Source organism: Pinus tabuliformis, chromosome 9, assembly GCF_031772625.1.
Source record: "Pinus tabuliformis cultivar Carrire ecotype Pingquan chromosome 9, CPIR1, whole genome shotgun sequence".
NCBI classification, from domain to species: Eukaryota; Viridiplantae; Streptophyta; class Pinopsida; order Pinales; family Pinaceae; genus Pinus; species Pinus tabuliformis.
In genome coordinates this window covers 903,083,529-903,091,136 of record NC_142307.1, presented here as the reverse complement: position 1 = coordinate 903,091,136, position 7,608 = coordinate 903,083,529, and positions in this window count along the sequence as shown.

Here is a 7,608-nt window from a genome sequence, read left to right as displayed (position 1 = left end):
GATGCAAAAAGGTTTACAAGTTCTACTGAAAAGCCACTGAAATGATGATCAAAAAATACCTTTTTAGTACTCCACACCAATCATGGCCATAAAAATGTCTCATCCTATGTAATCTGCTTCCTAAGGAGAATCACAACCATGACTTGGATTTCCACCTGCACAAGTGACTGTAAGACGTGAACCAACTTCAGGGCCAGAGCATCTAGGCTTCTCCTTGTAGATGTTCAACAACACATCAACTTGGCCTCTCTGCTCATTGCCGACACACATTTGCCTCATTGCGTCGCACTCTTTTTATGCCCTCTCTTATGATACACATACATTTCACTTCGCTTTGGTTTTTAATTGTTATTTCCCCTTCATTTTTGGTTTTATTCATTCCATGGCCACTGAGATTGCGACCGATGTGGCCAAGGAAATGGCAGGAACCATTCTTGGTGTAGTCATCAGGCAGATCAAAGATCTCATTGATTTGGAGGAAAATATTCAAGTTTTTCATATGGACTTTGCCCACATGGAATTTTTCTTGGACCATATTCAAAATCGATTCAATGATCAACATAGAATGTTGCCGAACCCTAGTTAGGAAAACATCTATGTGTGACATCATATATGTAAATCGAGTTTAAGTTCAGGAGAGTAAGAACTAAGAGATTGGATCTCTGGAAAAGTTTAGTAGCCAATATCATATGCCCGTGATGTTGTTGTTGAAATAGATAATTCTTTCCTAGAGCCCCAAGATACTAGAGTTCTTATTTTGTTTGTTTGAATGGAATTGAGACTAGAGTTATTCATAGTATAAAGTTCTTGTACTACACTGTATGGAACTTACTGCTTAAGGCACTATACACTATATGTCTTAAGGAAAGATTGAAATCCATGGAATTGACTGTATGGGCTAAGGGGTATGGAACTTACTCTTTTGAATGAAATAAAATTCCTGGTTTTTCCCAGCTATATGATTCAACAGAACCACAACCCTCCTAGAACTTCGACCTAGAAATCACTTAACGCTAAAGTATTTTCATGCTCCTACCTAGGTTACTAGGGCTAGAATATACCCAAAAGTATTTAGAAGCTATGAATTGGAGACTGACTTTCTCACTTGGCTTGAACTCTCTATGACAACCTCCTTAAGAAATATTGAAATCTTTAGATCTTGAAATAGATACATATGGATATACATAAGATATCACCATATCTAAGGTTAACTTGTCCATTTCAAGAGGTGTGATTCATTACTTAGAATCACCTATTCCCTAAAGAAACAACTAGTTGAATGAAACTTATTTGATTTCCCCAACTTACTGTTGAAGGTGACGACCCATTTGGTGCATTCCCTCGTATACCCATATTGATGATGGTAGATAAGATGTTGTTATAGCTACTTCTACCTATGGATATAGATATCGTACTGGAACTGCTAAAGGATATGCTATTGATAATGCCTCTACCTTTGCTAGGTCAACTGCCTTTGCTATCCCTCAGTCCCTTAGAGCCCATTGGGAGTGAGCCTTTAGGGGGCATCATCTAGTATGGGGTTAGGTATAAGCAACTCCATCAGAGTTTGGAATGAATAAAGTACCCACCTAGGTAGGTCATCCCCCTAGTGCCGATATCTGCAAACCTACAGAAACTATTAGCTTATTAAGACAATTAGATCCATCTTCACAAGATGAATGCTAACTCTAGTACGTGAGGAAGATAGACTAAGAACAACAAGATCATTGATGTTATATATTTTGTTATGTGTCACATCAAAGTGACACCAATCCAATCGATAATCTCGGGGGAAGAGATAAAATTTGGTAGCTAGGGAACATTACCTTACATCAAGGGAGGCTACCTACCAAGGGAAAGATCTATCATCGCAGATCAAGAGTTAGATCCTTCGCATTGTATCCTTCCAAATCTGATTATCTCACCTTCTTGGTGGTAAGATTCGAGGTTAGAGGATAGCCATATGTAGGGCATTTGATCAAGATGCCTCAGCGGACCTCGAAAGGGGAGGGGGGAGTGGTACACGATCCACACTGGGTGATGGACGATGCCCTCACAGAGGCCAAACAACTCATCCATTATGTCAACCAATAACAAGAATGGTGTTTTGGTTGTTATATTCTCTGCAACCCCAAGCTCTCTAGAGAATGTAGAGAGCAGAAGACAACTTTCAATCACCTCTTTCAAGAGCTTCGAGGTGACCTTCAAATTATTGTCGATACCGAGCATATTGTGTCCACTGGTGACTACAACGCCTAAGGGAAAGGTGGCCCTCCTCCAACCTATCCAAAAAGAGCTAAACATAAAAAACAAGGGGTTTTTATAAACCCTCCTGTAGGTTTAAATCTATATTAAGCGTCACCAAAATCTCATTAATTGTTTAGGGAAAAAACTATTTTTGGTTGGGTGTAGCTAAAAGTTATTTGGAAGGAATTTAATTTCCTTTTTTTTTTAATATTTCAATTTAAATAACTAATATATTATTTATATTAAAAAATTAAGAATATTTAATCAATTAAAAATCATTTTAGTTTATGTTTTCAAATTAAAATTATTTTTAATATTTATCAAGAAAATCAAAGTAGCCCTTTGATGGAGTATATTTCCAATATTGTTTAATGTTCATGCATTTGAAGGATATTTGCAATTGTGTTTAGTGTTCAAGTTAACATAATAGAATGAAGAATGATTAACCTCCTAGGAGCATAAGAGGCCATGATTATGTGACATCAATGATGAGAAATGTTATTAGAATATGCCAAAAGAGATCAAATAATATGCAAACAAATCAAAAGGTTAAGCCTCCTTACTCACCTACAATGTTGTGATCCTCCTATAAAATATAAAAAAGGTATTTGCATGTCCACACATACATATAACAAAAGGAAATAAGAAAAATGAGGGATAATATAAATATAACTAGGATATAAAAGATGTCTTTGGTATTTGGAAAAAGGATATCAATCTCACACCTCATAGATATAATTGAAGCATTCCTTTGAGGTGATAATTTGAGAGGATCAAAAAAGTCTGAAGAAAGTATGATTCTAAAAACTCAGGTAAGCATGTGAGTGCAACATGCCATAGTAGGATTGAATATAATCCTTTCATTTCTTATAGGCTTTGGCAATAGAATGCAACTCATTGTTATAGGATGGGAATCTATGAAAGCCATCATAGAGTTTCTGTCTTATACGATAGACCATCAAATTTTTGTGTCGTGTGGGAACGACATCAATGACATGAACAATTGGCTCATAGGGCCCCTGTTGTGTAGCCATTCATTGAAAAAAGCTACTTCCCTAATGGGATAGAAGTGAAAACCTATAGTTGCAAAGGTAGGAATAATGACGTCAGAGGTAATATTGTTTCCATAAATAAAAGGTCTATAAATAGGCTCATGAACGCCATCGATATCTATTGGAGGTGATACAACGAAAGAAATAATGAATACAAAACTTTCATTCAATAAGGTATGGATCATCAAGATGTTGAACCATCCAATGTAAAGATGGTTTTCAATGCTAGTGATCTAGTCACATAAAAGACCTTATAAATTTGTGCTTTGGGATACCCCCAGGATTCAATAAGTAATCCAAAATGAGAGGATTTTTTTCTAAGGTGATTGGTTCCATACCAACAACCATTGTTTTTAGCTCGAACATTTTGATAAAACTATATTGATATCATTTCACATTATTAAATAGTAGCACCCCAAGGCATCTATTTTCCATCATGTATGAGAATTCAAGTAAAGCCATATATATCATAAATCAGGGCATATAGTATATTATCCTAACAATATCTACTAAAACAAAAATTATGATAATAGACCAAAAATGAAAAAGATGGTATCAAATTATCATCATGAAAGTGAAAAGTAATATAAAAATATATTGCAAATGAAAGAAGGTGCTTGTAAGACTTCAAACAAAACTAAGTTAGGGATGTTAACATATCAAGATTCTAAGAATTCTTAAACCATTTTCTCATTAGATTGGCCAACCTTACATTGATGAAAACAACCCCTGATTCTCTTGCTATTTGCTTTTCAAGTAATGTTTTCCTAGTTCTATAAGGGCCATACACCAAAACACCTTTTAGAGGACTGAAGAACTTGCACTGCCCAAACAAATTAGGCCTTTGTAATAAAAAAATAAACAACTCATAAAGTTCCTATTTAACCTATTCTAACCCTCCAATTGAGTCAAAGGTCACATCAATATCATCTATATTTATAACATCAAAAGCTATCACAACATGTAAGAGAAAGGAATCACAATCCAAAAAAACATAGTTGTAACAATCAAACTAGAATAAAAAGAAGGATACAGTTATTAGAAAAATACCATATGTGTAATAAAATTGGGATGTGTAGCAAAACAAATATTGATAAGTCTACATGGAGATAAAAAATATTCAACCTTACAAATGTCTCTCATACATACATAACATGCAAAATTGGAATGGGAGAAACAATTTGGATTCACACATTTACAAACATGTAAATTTTGTCATAATGAAAATTATAGCTAAAATCCCATCAAAGAACATTTGTAGAAGTAATATAGAGTGGTGTGATCAAGCACTTGCAAGGTATAAATTAAAATCTAAGGGACCAAAAGTTACACTTCAGACACAAAATTGAAAATTTCAAATTTGGTAGAAAATTTGTCCATGAATGAGCATAAAGTTTTAAGTTCTGGGAGGTGGGGGTTGGGATTTGGAATATTATTCACAAAATCCATAGTAGAAACCCTGAGAGAACAATTTCAAGAGGATAAATGATTCCTATATTCATGGTTTGGTCTGTGGGGATATGTTTTATTAACAAATTGATATGGTGATGTGGAAGGACACCTACCAAGGTCCAATTCCCAAAAGACATAAACAAGTAGTTGAGGACATATTTTGACAAAAGAGTACCCCCTCACAGGAATATGAAGGAAGTGCATGTGAGTATTGATTCATATTTTGAGGGCCCTCATGCCCATGGAAATAGGTCACTTGTGGTGCTAGAATTATTCAGATCAATTGCAATGCTTCCAACATATAGGGGGAGAAATTTCAAATAACAAAGGTTTAGGACCTAAAATTTTGAAACAAAACTTAATGAATTTAAGGTTACAGATCCAAAGGTAGGAATACTAAGTGAACAACATTAATAGCAATGACCTTGGAGCTAGAAATAGAGACAAAAAAGTAAATGACTAATTAATTCAAAGTTTGAAATCAAAATCAATGTATGAGAAGAAATAAACCAAAATGTTGTGGCATGAATATTGGGTAAATTTTCAAGATAACCAATGATTCATCAGTCTAGGATTTGAGGTAAAATCCAATATTTTTTTGGTCCAGGATTTGAAAGAAAAGTTCACATTTTTAAAGTATAAATAATTAGTAATTTATGTGTACATCCCTTAATTTAGTTTTCAATGATTGGTGTAATAAACATAGATTTGACCATTAAAAATAGTGTATCTTCTTTGAGTTTGAGGGGGAACAAGAATTTTCAAATATTGATAAATACCTCACAAGGGTTTCTGATGAATACCTCATAAGGATTTGTGAGTATCTGAGGTCGACAAAAACATTTTTTTTATTTCCTCCTTTCGTTTTGTCGTCTTTGTTGAGGCATTGTTGTTAGGATCGAGATGTTTGATCCCTACAACTAGAACCAAAAAATTACGACAATGTTGTTGGTGCATAATATCAATTCCTTTGCAAATGAAGCTTGCTTGTGTGCCATGTTGGCAAACTAGTGATAAGAACCAGTGCAACAAAATATGAATAGACACACGACACAATATCAAATGTAGTTTAGGCATATATTTTTCATCTGAACTTAAACAGGAATGCCACAACTTACAGATATAATCATAATCATAAACACAAATATGCAATAGAAAAACACTTCATTTCATTAATAGAAAAATATTGGACTATGCTTACAAACAGAATGGAAATAAGATAGCTCGGGCGATAGTAGCTTATCTCTGAGAAAAGATGTGGTGGTTAAATGCCTCTGAACTGTGTTACAATGAGGCTCAAGGGCCTATTTATTATTGGAAAACATGAGAAAACCCTAAAAAATCAAAACCCTAACCTGAGGAGATGTAACACCAAGAGTTTGTGGGCCCTATTGGGGTTAGTTGGGTAGCCAACTTCCCGAGGTCGTAACTTGGTCATATTATCTCCATTTGGCGCATATGATACGTTATTGGAAAGGTCTTTCTCAGTACGATAGGTTTCTTCGCAGGCCCATGCCTAGGAACTTGCATGCCACGAACCCCAAAAAACGCTGTTTAGGGGGTCAAACTGCTCCGGAAGTTCAGGAACTGAAGAAATGCTAAAAATAGTAAATGCTTAAATGAATAAGGAAATATATGAAACTGACTAGGGGGTTTATGTGGAATAGGTGGGTAGTCACCAATATCCACCTGGATAATTCCTTCCCCCTTAGGAATAAATGGTCCCCATTGCATGTAGAGCCTCCATGAGGTGAGGAAATTTCTGTTGAACATGGTCCCTGGTGAACCACTTGCCCTGGTGAAAGAGTTGGCCCACTTTAACAACTCGATATAGCTGCATCCTCTATTGGCAAGTGTTCTTGATCTATGAGTCCATGATCTGATCAGTTGTGTCCTGTTCCATGTAGTCTGGGTTGAGCTATGTTGGTGTGAGTTGTAATGCAATGTCAAATGTGTTCAACAATGGTGGAAAGTATGGCCGAAGGTGATATACATTGAACACTCGGTGCAGATGAACGAACGAAGGGATGCTGAATTCGAAGGCATTGTCACCGATGACCTTAGAGATGGTGTATGGCCCATATTGGAGTGGGTGAAGCTTGCGGTGGGGTCCAACAAGGTGCTCCTTCTGCAAATGTAGCCAAACATTTTCACCCACCTAGAACTTGTGCGACACTAGATACTGATTATGGCGTTGTTTGTACTTAGCATTGGTTCTGTCCAATATATCATGGGCCTGCTAGCAGATGTGTTGAATGCGCTCAATGAATCTGTTAGCCCTTTTAGCTTTAGACTGAAAGTGAGATGAATCTACCTGATTGGCTACAAATGGTATGACCACATCAATGGGGCATAATGGTTGAAATCCTAGCCCTACCTGAAAGGGGATGTGGCTTGTTGAGATGTGAAGAGCTCTGTTGTAGCTGTGTTGGACATAGGGGAGAATTTCATCCCACCTACATGGATGCTTCAAGTTGTACATGCACAAAATGTGTACGATCATCTTGTTGACAACCTCTGTTTGGCCATCAGTTTGGGGATGGAAAGCCATGCAATTAGTAAGTTTTGTATCTAGCATCAACTAGAGACTTGACTAAAATGCACTTAGGAATTTGCTTTCCCGATCTGAGACAATGGACTATGGGATCTCAAAGTGTAACCATACTCGCTCAAAGAAGAGCTTAGAAGTGGACTCTTCTTTGATACTCTTCTTGTAGGCTGCCATGATGGCCATCTTAGAGAATCTGTCGATGACCACATAAATGCAATCATTGCCATTCTTAGTAGAAGGAAGGCCCGACATGTGATCCATGGAGACAGATTTCCAAGGACGACTAGGAGTAGGTAGAGGAGTATA